General features: G+C 43.5%; 1 protein-coding gene across 1 annotated transcript in view; it reads left to right on the top strand.

Annotated features, from left to right (window-relative positions):
- The first annotated feature begins 11,904 nt into the window (after positions 1-11,904).
- Positions 11,905-17,034, top strand: part of PAK3 (p21 (RAC1) activated kinase 3) — a 144,481-nt gene continuing 139,351 nt past the window's right edge. Inside the window, exon 1 of the mRNA XM_028715018.2 lies at positions 11,905-12,174. The gene's annotated coding sequence lies outside the window, so the exon portion shown is untranslated. The remainder of the gene's footprint in view (positions 12,175-17,034) is intronic.

Raw genomic sequence — 17,034 nt, 5'->3', positions numbered from 1 at the left:
GGCCCTATCTGGAGATGACAGGAACTGATTTTGGGACCTTCTGGGAGCAAAGTAGATGCTCCACCACTGAACTATCATTCTCCTCCTCTTCCACCTCTCCATCTTCTTCTTCTGCTCCTCCTCAATTACAACTACTTTTTGGTTCCATTTTTGGAAACTGGTGGAGCAGAGTAGCAAAAAGATTTAAGTTGTAAATCAGTTCCCAGTTCATATACCACCTCTCTTGTCAGGAGTCCACATTGTGGTCTTAGGCAAATCACTTAGGCATATCACACACCCCACTTCTGCAGTATGGGGGATAATAATAATACAGACTTACCTTGTTTTACACAGTTGTTGCAGGGATTACAGCTAATAATGCATGATAGTGGGTTATTAGCAGCAGCAGCAGTTGTTGTTATTTTCATATGTTAAACTATTCAAAAAGAAAGCCTATTAGCTTTCCCCTACCAGCAACCTCCCACAGACCTATGAAAAGCCTTTCCAGAGATGCACCCCAATAGGCATGAGCAAAGCTGCTGGAAGAAAAAACTGTTCAAACTGCAAACAAGATTAAAAGTGCATGACCATTCAGAGTAAGGACAGAAAGCATTGCCCTTACTCTGAACTAGCTCTGTAAAGTTGTCAGATAGTCAAAATACATTTGCTACATGGTGTCACAGCACTGTCACATTTACTATGTGATTTATATGTAGAAGGAATAAACTGCAGCTAGGGAAATGGCACCAAAGCAGTTATAATTCTTTGGGGCTGACTGCATCTTCCTAAGGCTCCAAATCTCGCCGAATGCAGAACTGTTGAATTGTTTTAATATAATGTAGCCTAAATAACAGATTAAGGCATCTTATTTAATTATAGCTGTAGTTGTTGTGCTAACAACAACAACAACAACAACAACAACAAATTTGCTCTGATACAGGTAACTGTGGCAACAATGAAAGATGGTTACCAGATAAAGGGCCTTTTTTCAGGAATCAAAAGCTGTTGAGCTTTTTTATTTTTATTTTGGTTGCTGAGGGGGCGGGCAGGATCCCGCGATCAACCCACGATTGACCACGGACACCCCCCCCGCGCATTATCGAACAGTAGATCGCGATCAACCTGTTGGACATCCCTGCATTATGGGATGACTTCTGCAGAGAGGCTCACCTGGTACACACCTGAATGCCTTCTTTTTGCTGCCAAGTGAAGATTTCTTTTTCTTTTTAAAAAAAAATCCTACAACATTTTTTAAAATCTGTACTTTTAATCTCCAGTATTGTGTGGTGCTGCTGTTGTTAAACTCAAGGGTTGTTTTTGTTTTGTTTTTTTAAGAAAGTTTTGTATTCATTGCTTTTTGCTACGAGCTTTAGATTCTTTTCTCTGGCTCAGGCTGACGGTTTTACTTTGTAGAATGTTGTTCCTTTGGAATGTGCCATTTTAATTTGTCTCTAGCTGCAGATCACATGGGAACTATCATTATTTGGGTGTCTGACAAACGGAATGGACAAGCTCATAAAAATATATATGAAGACATTGGACACCCACCAACACCCAGGCTACAGGAAAGGCAGTGGGGCTTAGTCAATTGACTCTGCTGAGAGACTGGCTGAAATGCTTCCATTCAAGCTAGTTATTCCCAGAACAAGCATAGGCATTCTATTCCCCCTTACAGACTGAACCACTCAAACAAGAGTAGAGGTGAGCATGCCAGCTTTGCCCTTCTCACTGTCCTTGTCATGTTCTGTGACAGTCATGGAGAACTTCAGGCCCACTCTCCAGGAGTTATGTAGGCCACTCATGGAGAGTGAGAGAAACTGAAGCCAGATCTGTCATGCTCCTTCCCACTCTTCCTCATCACCTGTGGGATTGGAACACCCAGAAAGAACATAAGATCTGGTTCCTGAATTATCTTGTTTTCCCCTCCCCTCCCCATCCCCTTTCCCTCTTGTGCCATGCCTGTTAGATTGTAAACACAGCATCTGCTGTGTTTTGTGTTTTAAAAAATCTGTACAATGTTTAGTAAATGTTAGGCAGTTTATAAATGAGAAGTAATAATGGTTATGATGACATGATAATAATGGTTTTCACATTTAAGTAAAGTTGTGAGACATAAATGATCCCAGGGCTCATTTATGAGGGCATCCTTCTGAACCACGTTCACAGGGCTGATGTTTTGGGATAGCCAGTGAGATAGGAAAAGCTGCCTCCTCCAATTTGGCTATGGACGTTGAGGATTTGAAGAATGTTATTTTTTTCCCTCTCTCTCCCAAAGATATTGGCAGTGCAAATGAGGATTTGCGGAAGGTCATCTAATTCAATCTTCGGTTCTGGCAGCCCTTCACAAAGGCTGCCAGAGAAGGCCATGGTTTGCTAATGTTTAACTGTGAATACCCAACAGGGGTCCTCCACAGGGCTGAATAGAGTCAATTGTGATATTTTTCTAAATATGAGTGACTCAGCTGTCTCCGCTTGTGAAGAGCTGCCAGGGTCACAGATACAATCAGACAAGCCCCCCTGCCTTCCCTTACAACCAGTGGGTGGAAAGGAGGGGGTGGTGATGGTGAGGACCAGCCATTAACGAGACTTGGCTGGATCCTAAGAGGCTGCTGCTGTGGACTGGCTGGTTCTGTTCCCAGAGCAAAGGGTCACATGTAGGGATGGGGGAAGAATTTGATTCACTTCGCATTTTAAGGTGAACCTGAACCTACCTAATTTTTACTTTTCAAAACTACAGGAGAACTGAAACACAGTTGTCCTTCAAAAGTCACGCTTCTCTGAATTTTGCAATCCAGTCAAGCAGTGTGTAGTAAAATGTAGCATGTGTATCAAAAATGCATATAATAATGAGAATAACGTATTAGAATGTTAGGTATATTAAGTAAGATTGCTTTGCAAGAATGAAGCAAAATTGCATACAAAAATTGTATATTAGGAGAAATTGAATTTTCATGAGAGCTTTTTAAAAAACAACAGCACAGAGATATGAAAATATGGAGAACTGAACTTTAAGTGGGGGGGGGGGGGAATCCACTGCCACCCTTGAGAAAATTAAATGGACAAAATCACCCATCTGAGCTCTTAGGGCAGGTGGCCTAACTGAATTGTAAACTCTCCTTGCTTATGATAAAGTTGGAGGCAAACAAAAATCCTGAATGCATTGCTTCAACAGCCCACTATTTCATAATTCTCACTTTTCCTCTCTCTCAATTTTGCCTCACTCCCTGAAAGTTTAATGCCAACTACTGTCCTTTCATACTGAAATGTTATCTCCTGTGAGGATTATATGGGGGGGGGGTAATCAAGTTTCCACTAGTTTAATTCTACCCCAATCTGTAAGCTGGACTCCTGACCCTAAGCAGGTTTTGTCCTGGGATAACGGCTGCCTTTTACAGTTTGATTGTATTTTGCTGGTGTCAATTCCCAATCCTTTGAGACATGGATCGCCTAGATCTTAATTAAATCATCAATCATTTTCTGAAGTGGGGGACATTGATACCAGAGGGAGAAGGCATTGCTCTGATGTGGTTAGCCATCTAAAATGTTAGATTCCTGGGAACACAGGAAGCTGTCTTATACTGAGCCAGAGCACTGGTCCATCTAGGGCAATTAGGTCTGACTGGCAACAACTCTCTAGGGCAGTGTTTCTCAAACTCGGGTCTACAACTCCCATCAGCTCTAGCTAGCAGGACCAGTGGTCAGGCATGATGGGAACTGTAGTCCAAAACCAGCTGGAGACCCAAGTTTGGGAAACACCGTTCTAGGGTTTCAGACAGGAGTTTTTCCTGGCCCTCCCTGGAGATGCCAGGGATTGGACCTAGGATCCTTTGAATGTAAATATGCCATCCACCCTTCATATTAGCAACTGACCCACTAAATGTGGACATTTGGGGATGCGGGTGGCGCTGTGGGTTAAACCACAGAGCCTAGGACTTGCCGATCAGAAGGTCGGCGGTTCGAATCACCGTGATGGGGTGAGCTCCCGTTGCTTGGTCCCTGCTCCTGCCAACCTAGCAGTTTGAAAGTACGTCAAAGTGCAAGTAGATGGTTTGCCAGAAGCAGCTTAGTCATGCTGGCCACATGACCCGGAAGCTGTACACCAGCTCCCTCGGCCAGTAAAGCGAGATGAGCGCTGCAACCCCAGAGTCGGCCATGACTGGACCTAATGGTCAGGGGTCCCTTTAGCTTTACCTAAGCTGCACAGTCAGTTTGGAAGATATGGTCAAATCATTCGTATCTGGGAAAGGACACAGAGTGGCTGATGTCACATTGTCTCTGCACTCAGAGAACTTTGTTCTTAGCAGTACAGGGCTTTTGAGGAGCTGGGTACAAAGGTGAAAATTCTTCCTCAAAAGCTGATTACCTCTCCTTGACTCTCAGCTTAGCCTGAAGATGCCAGTGTAGCAGTCCATGTGGAGCTGGACCTTCTGATTCCTCTCCCTTCATCCAGCAAGAGGATGGCAGAGCCTACCATGAGTGAGCACTGAGGGTAGATCTGCAGCAGCTAGTTGTGCAAAAAGCAAGCTGGAATAATGTGTGCCCCTCCACCACCTCTTGCCCTCCCCAGGGATGCTTTTATAACATGTTCACAAGAAGCAACAGGCAGAGATTAAGACAGCTTTCAAAACAATATGCATTAATGTTTTCAGATAGCAGAAAAGTTATGTTTTCTGCATTCACTGGTGGACTCCAAGTTGTAGCTAAACAAACCCTACTCAGCACAGATCCATTAAAATTAATAGCCCTCTAATTTCTGGGGGGGGGGGGGTCTGCTCTGAGTATGACTAGCATTGGATACAGACCAATTTAAATTTTCAGAAGGCTGTGGAACCATAACTTAACTTAGACAAGAACCCATATTTCTTACCCTACTCACTAAAAGACAACCAATTTATTATGAATTTGTATTGTTACTGGCTTTCCTCCTTAAAACAACAATAGTGCGTTAATTTACAGATAGGGAACCTGTGGTCCGTCTCCCCCCCCAGATGTTGCTGGGAATGAAGCTCCCATCAGTTTCAGCCAACATGGCCAGGGGTGATGGGATCTGTAGTCCAACAACATCTGGAGGGCATCAGGTTCATCATCCCTGATTTCCCTTATTTATTCATCATTAGACAGTGTTTTCAATTTCCCCACACAATAAATCCTAACCAAGGCCTAACCTATGAGGTCACTTCAGGAAGCCTGAGGAGTAGCCCACTCACTGATGACACAACCGCCTGCTGCGGTCCCCCACCAGCCATTTTATGATGTTATACTTCTTAAATGAAAAGGGGGCATAGGTATCCACAAGTCATCTGTGTTTTGCTACCTTATATTATTGCTAATGCTATAGTTTCATTGTACATTTTATGTTGTTCAGTATCTTGGAATCTATCGGCTGAAGGGTGGCATATGAACAATTACAAATGAATGGATAAATAAAATGTACTAAAATAAATAAGTGGAATTGAAAAGCATCCTATAAATGATTGGTGGATGCACAGGAAAGGTTGTGTGTGTGTGTGTGTGTGTGTGTGTGTGTGTGTGTAGACTAGCATCCAGAAGTGGTCTACCAAGTGCGACCTTGTGCACTGAACTGATGACCTCCCCACCACCTTTTGCAGTTGTTAATGCATTGTCTTCAAATGCCACCATATTTTATTCTGCATGAGCATGGTTTTACCATGGAAAAGCAGCTTACAAATAAACTTACGATGTTGATGATCTTGCTTCTAGAATGATCTCACCAGGTAGCCGTTCTTTCAGCCTCAGTCCTCCCCTTTGTAATATGGAGGCTGTTATTACTGCCTACTTTACAGGGCTCTTGTGAGAATTACATGGAAATAAATGTGAAGCATCTTCAGCAGTGAAAAGCACATTATAAAATGCCAAGAGTTGTATCCAGCCAAGTTTTACTCAAAGCAGACCCATTGAAATTAATGGACCCAATTTAGTCATGTCCATAAATTTAAGTGGGTGTACTCTGAGTAAGTTAACATTGAATAAAACCCCAAGCATGTAAAAGGCAACATTCTTCAAGCAGACATCAAATAGATTACCTATTTTATAATGTTTACTTTGCTGCTAGGGCAACGGATTTTGAAAATTCTGCTTTCTAACCAGAGCAGTTGTTTTGGAAAACTCTTCAGCCCGCTGGGATTGCAAAAATGGAGCAGATAAATGAGTTACCTGCCAAGGCACATTCTGTGGGGCGGCTTATGATAAAAAATTTAAAAGGAAAGGATTCTCTTGGAGCAAGATGCCTCATTTAATTGATGGTTAGTGGCATCTTGCTGTGATGGCAAATTCAAAATAAGCAGCGCTGCAGCCCATTGTGTTATGAAGTAGTAGCTGTTTAAATAAACAAAGCATTAAAGAGTACAAAGACTCACAGGCAATTAAAAAGGCATTATGTATCCATTGTTAGTTATGATGGTACTTGGGGACTTTAATAGTGTCCCTCTCTGGTTTCTTAAGAGGGAATACTGACACTTAGTGGAGAAACCCCAGCATTACAATTAAGCAGTTTTGATTAAACTATTAAAGCAGTTTTGATTAAACTATGAGTCCTATTGCCTCATGCTGTGGTCCATGAAATATGTGGTACATGAAATAGGTTATTTTATTTAGGTAGGTCACTAGTGTCATGATGTTTAAGCACCTACTGAATACAATTTTCTTTCCAGAGGTTTTCCTTGCGGTGTGACATCAATTTTATATCTGAAAAATAATATTTTACCCTTCCCTCTCGCTGTGGCCTAGACAACAACTACTACTACTATTAAATGTTGCCCCTTCTCTGAACCTCCTGTTTGTATTAAGGGGAGGAAATCCTCACTGGTGCATCTTTGGGGTTACTCCAAACCAGTGGCCCAACTCAGTGCAAGGCACGTTCAAATGGATCCGTCTGGCAATGCATTAAGAACATGATTAGCAGGAAGTGAATTAGGCAAATAAAACAATGAGAAATATAGTTTATTTATTTTAAAATATTTCACAGTGTGTTGTTACACACTCTCCAAAATACTGCAGAGGAAAATTGAGATGAGTTTCTTTGAGGGCTGCGCTCCTGTGTGAGTCATGCGAGAACATGGTCCCCTCAAATGTTTTTCTTTGGGGGCTGCAATCTTGCAGGAGCCAAAACTGGGTATCCTGGGAACCAATCAGCCAGGATGGCTTCTGTACATCTAGGATGTCCCGCAGAAAGTGGGACAGTTGAAGGGTATGGTATTTAGCCCATTATTTTGAAGATCCTGAAGACATTTCACCAGCCTTTGCCAACCTAGTATTCTCCTGATGTTTGGACTACAACTCCCAGACTGCAGGGCTCTCCAGTCCAAGTGCAGTTTATCTTATGGCCAAAGAACCATAAGAAGGGAGAGCAAGCAGGGGCCTTTAAATTGCCCACCAGTGGTTAGAACCAGGACAACAGACTGACCAGCCCCACAGGCATCTGCAGGCTGCAGTCTTCTCCACTGGGATGAGGTATATTTCTGTTTTAAAGGGTAAAAGGACCCCTGACCATTAGATCCAGTCATGGCCGACTCTGGGGTTGCGGCACTCATCTCGCTTTATTGGCCGAGGGAGCCGGCGTACAGCTTCCGGGTCATGTGGCCAGCATGACTAAGCCACTTCTGGCGAACCAGAGCAGTGCACGGAAACACTGTTTACCTTCCCGCCGGAGCGGTACCTATTCATCTACTTGCACTTTGATGTGCTTTCGAACTGCTAGGTTGGCAGGAGCAGGGACTGAGCAACGGGATCTCACCCCGTCGCGGGGATTCGAACCACCGACCTTCTGATCGGCAAGTCCTAGGCTCTGTGGTTTAACCCACAGCGCCACCCGCATCCCTTATTTCTGTTTAAATCATACTAATTATTTCTAAATTTGCACCTATACTTATAAATCAGCACATGTAAATTTTAACTTCAAATTGCCTTAAGTTAACCCAGCTGCACAGAGCTTGTCTGAGGCCAAGGGTAGAAGTCTGGGAGGCATGGGGCATTCTTGGCATGACAGAATAAGCCTGGCAGGGCCCCCCAGCCAGCTTAGTCGTCCAAGGCCCAGGGCAAGTGTACACAGCTGCCCTGCTCTTCACAGTCCTGCAGCTGGACTTGTGGCTTCTCCTGCTCATTCTGTTGAGTAGGGGTCCTCAACTTGTGCCCCAAAGTACTGTCCTGACTAGTGTAAAGTTTATTCAGGCACAACCCAAACTATGCATATTGCCTGGCAGGGTTTAACTGAGTGGCAGAATCAACACTCCATCTGCACCCCTGTTGAGGATATGTCCTATGTAGGTGTTTTTTGTTGTTGTTGTTGTTGTTGTTGTTGTTGTTGTTGTTGTTGTTGTTGTTGTTGTTGTGTCTGGCAAATAGCTGCAGTCTGGACCTGGTGCAGCAATTGGATTTGATGCCATGGCCGGCTCAGGTTCCAATGGAATCAGGCAGGCTCGGCCCTTTCCCACTGTGCGATGCCTGATTTCAGGGTTTACCACTGGTGGGGATTCTGCCAGTTGCACTTTCACCACCCTAATGTTCTTTAAAAGGGATTGTGGGAAGGTGGGTCCTCCCCCCACAACAACCCACCATGTTTGTGTTTATACAGGACACATTTTGGGGATAGGAGAATTTGCAAGGAAACAAAATACATAGAAACTTAAAAATGGAAATAAATGATTTTGGGTGGAGAAATTCTACAATTATGAAAACTGAACTGGGAGAAAAATGCAACATATAATGTCTCCAACACAGATACAAAAACCGAAGGGTCAAAAAGCATTGGCTTTGCATGCAGAAAGTCCCGGGCAGAGCTAGGAGTGTCGCTTGCCTGAAATCCTGGAGAGCCACTGCTAGTCACTCTGCACAGTACTGAGCTACCTGGACCAAAGGCTTGACAAGGAAGCTTCCTGTGTAGGAGTAACTTCAGGGGAAAGGCTATGGCCATAAGGCACACGTTTTGCAAGGTCCCAGGTTCAATCCCTGGCAGCTCCAGGTAGGGCTGGGAGTCTCCCTTGGCTGAAACGTTGGTGGATCACTGCCACTCAGTGTGTACAGTACAGAGCTCGATGGACCAAGGATCTCAGGAAAGGTGGGCTATAAAGGCTATAAATGGTAAAAAGAACTCCCAATCAACTATCATTGTGAAGCTTGAATTTGTCAGTATTTGAAGACATGCACTTTAAATATATAGTGTGTTTGCAGCCTCTGTTAGCCATGCTGGTGCATATAGGAATGCATTTTGAATAGGCCACTGCTGCAGTGTGTAAGGCAGCAGCTGTGCCAAGCAACCATAGGAGGTCACTAAGGCGCTACCTACCACAAGGGAGCGAAATATATTCTGCGTGCAGGGCAAGCTTACAGGAGCAGTGTTAGCAGTTAAACACCCACTTTTAACCTCGCTGTGATCTTGGCAAGAAAACCTCTATGCATCTATTCATTTTTCTGTTGAACTAAGAGATGCCATCAATGCATTACTTATTTTGTTCCCTGCAAAATAAGCATGCAGCTCTGCCCTTGAATCTTTGATAAGAACTGCCCCTCATACTAAGGTAAAATTGAGTATGCATATTGGTGTGATTGCTGTGTGTGTGTGTGTTCATTGTTGATTGAGATTTTTTTCAAAACATGCTGAGGTCAAAGGATACATGATCTACATATAGGTTTAGAAGGCTTCCTTCTGAGCTGCATGCAATATATATATACACACATATACATATATAGTTTTCCCAAAAATATTATATTTAATAGATTTTAAAATGCCTTTCAGGATAAATTATCCTCCCAATGTGATTTCAAAATAGTAAAGAAAACACCACAGTAAGGTGACGTATTATTAAAACAACAAAATAATGAAACAGCATTAAAATAACATTAGAAAAATAAAAACAATCAGATAAAAAGTTCAGCTGCAGATAAAATGATAATATTAAAAACAGCAGCATTAGATAAAACAGTTATTGAAATGCAGAAGCATAAATCATCCCAATGTCATCTGGAACAAAGCTAAAAGATCTTTGGGGCTCTCCAAAAGGCAGACAAAGAAAGAGGGCAACAAATGTATTTTTCTGGAGGTAATATTCCCCCAGATGTTCTAGCCCAGCCCAGCCACCCACTCCCTGCAGGGCAATATTACAGAATATTAGCCATATTTACCTATAGATGTGGGCGGGGCCAGCTCTATCATTAGGTACAGCAAGGCAGCAAACTTAGGCAGCAGATTTTAGGAAGGGACCAGCAACAGCTGCAGGTCAGAGCTGTTTGCCATGCAGTCTGCCCTGTGGCCAATAAGCCACCTTAGGGATGGGCAAGTCTATCAATCTCCATTTCTTGCATCAAGTTAGCGCTAGAGACAGGTTTGTGCTAAAGACAGATTACTTTGTGTGTGTTGCTTTATATCTCATACATTTGAATTCTATTTTTCTTCTTAGCTGAATTGTAATGTTTTAATCTGAAGTTTGAGAGCACCAGTTTTCCGTTGGTGGATTGTGACCTGATCCAAAGTGTGCTGCAGCAGGATGACGGCCACCATTGAAATATACGTTAATTGATTAAGAAATGGGTCCCCAAATGCATGTTTGGGTTAAAAGTGGGTCCTGGGCCTGAAAATGTTTAAGATACCTGTTTTAAAGGATACCTTGTTTAGTTGCTAATTATGATGTTTGAACATGTGGGATTTTCATTGTATTTTTGTGGTTTGCTTTCATGTGCGATGCTTTCTTATGGTGCTTAAGACGATGCCCTACTTCTGTAATATTCTATAATGTGGGACTGTCATTGCATTTCTTTTGTATTTGATCTCTCCTTATGATGTTTTAAGATACGTACATTGTGTACCACTTAGATATTTCCCCTCCAAACACAAGGTAATGTGATAGAAGTTCATAAGATTATACCTGACCTGGGATAGAGAAATATCTATTCTCCCTCTCTTGTAACACTAGAGGAAGCTGAATGTTGGAAGATTCAAGACAGATACCAGAAAGTCCTTTTTGGTGTAGCTCAGTTAAACTATGGAACTTTCTCCCACAAGACTTGGATGGCTTTAAAAGAGGATCAGACAACTTCATGGAGGAAAGGGCTCTCCATGTCTACTAGTCACAAAGGCTATGCTCTACTTCCACAGTCAGAGGCAATGATGCTTCTCAATTCTGGTTGCTGGAAACCACAGGAGAGAAGACTGCTGTTGTGCCTATGTCCTGCTTGAAGGCTTCCCATGGGCAGCTGGTTGGCCACTATGAGAACAGGATGTTGGAGTGGATTGGCCAACGATCTGATCCAGCAGGTTCTTCTTATGCTCTTAAACAGTATGTAGACTTGTTAAATAAAATATATAACAATAAAATATGTTCAAAGTGACAGCAGGGTTTTTCCATTCTTTATTGGTCCTAGCATGCCGTGTTGCATGCTAAGATCTTCTCATGCCCTAAGCATGGTCAAAGTAATCCAGGAAATGATGCAAGCCTACATATCTACTCAGAAGTAAATCCCATTGAGCTCAATGGGGCTTACTCCCAGGTCAGTAGATTGCAGCCACTTTCTCTGGTATAACACATAATTCATCTTAATATTATTAGGTTCAGGTTGCATGTCTGCAAAATGGCTCATTCTCCCCTTGTAGTTAGTGCGACTCACTACCTGGTGAGCGAGCACAACAAGATGGGAGGGACGGGACGCAGTTTTCTTGCTATGCACCGGATTGCAAAGAGCGCACCCTCCAGCCACCTGCCTTGGCGCTCTTCGCCTCTGGATGTCAGCCCTGCCTCAAAACCCGGCTCCTTCCTTCGGGCAGCTGGTTGAGAGCGGCGGGTGAATTGCCTGCCTTGCGGCGAGATGATGAATAGGGGAGTGACCCCCTTTCCTCCACCCGGCTGAGCTCTCATTGACTGGAGGAAGGGGAAGGGTTTCACTTCCGCCTGGTTGCAGGAATCAAGCCCCCCCCCCCCATATATTAGAATAATCCCAATAGATCATCTCCTCACCCCCCCTCCCAGTCAAAAGGGGAAAACATCCCCCTCCCCAGCCGTTCCTATGCGCAATGGGAAGCAGACGGGGCCTTAGACATTTCCCCGTCCCGCCCTCCGCAAGCCAAGCCCTTGAGCATCCTTTCTCTCTTCTCCCTCCAGGAGGCATCTTCGCGGTGCTCTCCGTTCATCAGCGCCAGGGAGGGCCGACCGGTGTTTTCCTCCAGCGCGGAAGAGGCGAGAGAGAAAGGTCTGTAACACTGGAAAAAGGGGTGGATGATGCGTTGGTTGCTGGCGATGGTGCCTCTGTTTACCTAGCCGGCTCGCTCTCTCTTTGCAAGGGGCTACTGTCTTTGCGCGTGCCTGAGCCTCCCTGTGAAACAACACTTGGTTTGAAACAAAGCAAAACAAACAAACAACAAACCTGCACGGATGCCAATCAAACAGCAAGCCAAGGCTGTTAATATGTGCTCTGTAAGAGAGCCTGCCTCAACTCCCTCTGCAGTCCATAAGAGAGGGCACCCCCTGGCCAATTTCATCCACTTTGATCAAGTGCAAAACGTTCCCCCATTTTCTCCAGGTGGCATTGCTCACAGGTGGGCAGCCCGGCCCTGTACACACTTACTCGGAAGTAAGTTTCTCTGTGTTCAGTTAGTCATTTCCTCCTGCGAAGAGCACATAGGACTGCAGCCAAGCAGCACAATTCTGACCAAGATACAGTGGTACCTCGGGTTAAGTACCGAATTTGTTCCAGAGGTCCGTTCTTAACCTGAAGCACCACTTTAGCTAATGGGACCTCCTGCTGCTGCCGCACCACAGGAGCACAATTTCTGTTCTCATCCTGAAGCAAAGTTCTTAACCCGAGGTACTATTTCTGGATTAGTGGAGTCTGTAACCTGAAGCATATGTAACCTGAAGCGTATGTAACCCGAGGCACCACTGTATTCAATTATGTCCCACTGAATTAAATGACGCCCAAGTAAATATGCCCCGGGATCATGGACCTCAGTCCCTTGTGTAGACACATCTGATGCATGTTTTCCTTGGAAAGAAAACCATCCTAAATTATGTGGAGTTCACCCACTGAATATTTATATGCCGCTGTATCATGAAGTTTTATTACAGCGGTTACAACACCATAAAATATAAAAACATAAAACCAAAAGTTGAAAACAAGTTAAAAGCAAAAATAAATTAAAGCCAAATATCAATAGACCATTGTGGGGGATGTACTCTTAGTTGCCTGCATAAGCCAGGCAAAACAAAAGCATTTTCAGCAGGCATTTAAAAGTTGGCACAGAAGGCACCTTCTGAATAAGGCAGCCTCCCCTGTTTCTATTTAATTCAGCCTTTCATTCATAACCATGAAGACTGGAATCTTACTTCTTCTTTTTAAGAGAAGGAGCCATAGCTCAGAGCATCTGTTTTGCACACAGAGGGTCCCAGGTTCAATCCCCAGCATCTCCAGGTGAGGCTAGGAGACACTCCCATTGTGAAATCCTGGAGAGCCACTGCCAGTCAGTGTAGACAATACAGAGCTAGGTGGAACAATGAAGACGTTATCACATAGCTCAGTGTAAGACCTATGTCAGCAGCTTCCTATATTTCTATGGGAGCAACCTTACTTGCTGGAGATACTGTGGTGCAGCATCATGTGTACATACATGACAGGAGTTAAGCACCACCAGTGCTGCAAGTACAGTTAAAAATGGTTTTGAATTACATGCTGCTTGAATCGGTGCTTCAGTACCAATTGAGGGTTACAGTCCATGCATCTGATGGATTCTCACCCATGAAAGCCTGTGCAATGGTCAAATTTATTAGTTTTTAAAGTGCCATGAAGCTCCTTGTTGTTGTTTTTTTAGCAACAGACTCTCATGGCTAGCCCTCTGGAATTTCTTCGTGAAGTAAGCCAGCGTGTCAGGGAGAAAGCTACTGTGATCCTTACCTTACAGCCCTTATAGTGTGTGAATTTTTATGTAGGAGAGCATTCCATTATGTGCTTGCCTCATTTGCATACTGACATGGTACGATCCTGGGAGGGCTGTGCTAAGTGTTTGTTTTCTCCTGAATGCATGCACATGTGTCTTTTTGTGTGCTGAGATTTGAAGTTCTGCATAGGAAACTGTGTGCCAATTGCAAGTGCCTGTGTTTTATCATATGAATATGTATGTTCACTTCAGTGGCAAAATGGGCATTTTATTTTATTTTGTTCACTTGCAGTGTTGCCTTATCCCATATATGCCCACCCGACAGATTCAATCTGTGAAACTACAGCTGCCACATAATAGTCTTCCTGCACTTATAAGAAATCAATCTTTCAGTGTAGCTGCACCTACAATTTCACTTTAGAACTCCCTGCCTATTGACATCAGGCATTTGCCTTTGCTCTTTTTCAGTGCTTTTTTTTTTTTAAATGTTTAGGCAATCCTAGCCAGACACGTAAAAGTAATATACGCACTATTTCTTTTTAGCTGTTATAACTTTATGTGGAAGGTGGGGCAAACACCCCCTTTTGTTGCTGCTTTTGTTAAACAACTTGGAATCAGAATCCCTTCTGATCTACTGCAAATCACTCAGATGTCTACCAGTAGATCCTGATTTACATTTTGCCCACTTCTGCAAATAAGACAAATGAGTGCATTGGATACTGAGCAATGATCCACATCACTGTCCCCAGACGAGTCATACTGGCAGGCCTCAAAGCTATTAAAATTGCCCAGTGAGCACATTGGACTTTTCTTAAAATTTGTCTCCCCTGAAAGCCATTGAAGGCTTGCTGAGTTAAATCGATATCTGTCATGGACACAGAATAAATGACATAACTGAGGAAACACAAGAAGTGTGTGTCAGAGTGAGAAATATTATATAGAAATCTTCTAATAGAATCTGCAGGCTCTCCTTTATGATTCATGTCTCTAGCTTTTCCTTGGTCAGGCCATGACTTGGCCACAGTACTCCATGCTCTGGTAACTTCCAGACTGGATTATTGCGATGTGCTCTATGTGGGATTGCCCTTGAAGATGGGTCAGAAATTTCAGCTGGTTCAAAATGTGGTGGCTTCAGTTGCCCTGGGCTTCCTATAACCCCTGTTCTCAAACAGCTGCTTTTGCTGACAGTTTGTTTCCTGGCCCAATTCAAGGTGATCTGTTTAATGTTCTAAACAACTTGGGCTCCAGATATCTGAAGGACTGTCTCCTTTCCTATAGATACTCCTTACCCAGATCAGCAGAGGGGACCCTCTTGGCTGTTCCACCTCCCTCAGAGGGTTGCCGTGGGGGTGGGGTGGGGTGAGGCTTGCTTGGTAGATGGCATTCTCTATGGTAGCACCTAAGTTGTGAAGATCTTCCCTATTGAGGTGTGCCTGGCTTCTTCACTATGCAGCTTTTGCCAAATGCTGAAGATGTACCTCTTTACTCTTGACTCCTGAGATGTGTTTTCAGCCTACTCCAGTGATTGCAATTTGTTTTAACAGTTTTCAATTCTGAATTTTCCATTGTTGTAACCTGTACTAAGACCTGCTATTGAGGGGTGGGTAATATAATTAATGACGTTAACTACTACTACTACTACTACTAATAATAATTTGGATGGCTGCTCTTACTTTGTAAAGAAGATAGAGTTTTTTAAAGAGAGAAATTCTCAGCTCTGTTGAGATTTAGTTCAAGAGACAGAGTAAGGTAATAAAAGTATTATCAAAGGTTTAAACTCTTGCTGATGGTATTATAAGCCCCAAACAACTTGGGACCAGTCTATTTAAGGAACTGCCTTATCCTGCACGTGCCTGTCGGATCACAGCAGTCTTCAAGAGAAGCACATTTGACCAGGCCACATACCCCTGAGGTCCCTTTCATGACCACCTGCAGAAGGGCTTTTCTCCAGCACCTATTTTGTGAAATTCAGACACATGGCAATCACCTCAATGCTATGCCTTAGATCAGGGTTAGGGCACATTTTTCAGCCCAAGGCTTGCATTCCCTTACAGTCAACATTCTAGGGACCATATGCCAGTGCTGGGAAGGGCCAGAAGCAAAAGTGAGCAGGGCAGTGTATGTTAATTTTACCTTTGTATAGTAGGCTAGTTTTTACACATACTTACACACCCTTCTCTACCCTCTGTCCAGGAAAGCAAGGTCATCAGAGTTCAAGGACACATTCTAGCCCAGGAAGGTGCGAAGCAGGGCTGGGCAAAGTCCCATGGACCAGATAAAGGGACCTGGAGGGTTACCCCCTGGGGCTGAGTTAGATGCTTGCACAAAACTTTGCATTAATGCAGGCTTACCCTGTACCTAGATATGTTGTCTGTACTATTGCTTTACTATTTTCCTGCATTTTAGTTGCATTTTTTCATTAGAAGTATAAAAATTCCTCTATTTTGGTACCATATAGAAATTGAGCATTGTGATTGCATTTTAGTTTTCATTTATTTGTTGCAAATCTTTCAGAGATATTTGTTGTTACCTTATTGCTGCACTTCTCTATTGATGCTCTTGACATTCATAATGATTAGTGATTGTTGGAAGCTTGAGTGAAGTGCAGTTGGCAGGTATGGTCTGGTCTCCCTGAGATCTGGTGCAATGAATTAACTCTTTGAGAGAGGTTCCAGCTAGCTACTCAGCTTGCTACCTTTTTCTCTGTAAATGCCCTCCAGCTTCCCCACTTTTATTTCATTTGATTGCCCAAGATCTAGACCACAGGCTTCTTACTTTCCTTCTCAGCAAACAAAAGCTGGGGAGGGGGGCTTCAACTTTTGTAGCTAAATGCTGCTCCTAAGCAGCTTATGGTGAGAGCCTGGCTTAAGCTTCAACGAATGTTAAGAATGAGCTATAAATTGCAGATCTCATCATGCTAGTATATATGTAGAGAGACAAAGCTGAAGATCTCCTGTTTCCTTTGTCAGCTTCTTTTGCAGGGGAAAAGAAAGCATAAATTTGTGCCCATGCTGATTGGGTGGCTGTAGGATGCTGGACACAGAGATCCTAATGCAGAAATAGCAATGGGTCTTCAACATCCCTCCTTGCAACTATGAATGATTACACCACTGATTTGGACAGGTAGGCAGGATAACCCACCTGTCAATCACATGGTGTTGTAATGACATCTTAATGAC

This window comes from Podarcis muralis, chromosome Z (genome assembly GCF_964188315.1).
Source record: "Podarcis muralis chromosome Z, rPodMur119.hap1.1, whole genome shotgun sequence".
Lineage (NCBI taxonomy): Eukaryota > Metazoa > Chordata > Lepidosauria > Squamata > Lacertidae > Podarcis > Podarcis muralis.
This window is presented reverse-complemented; position numbering and strand designations above follow the sequence as displayed.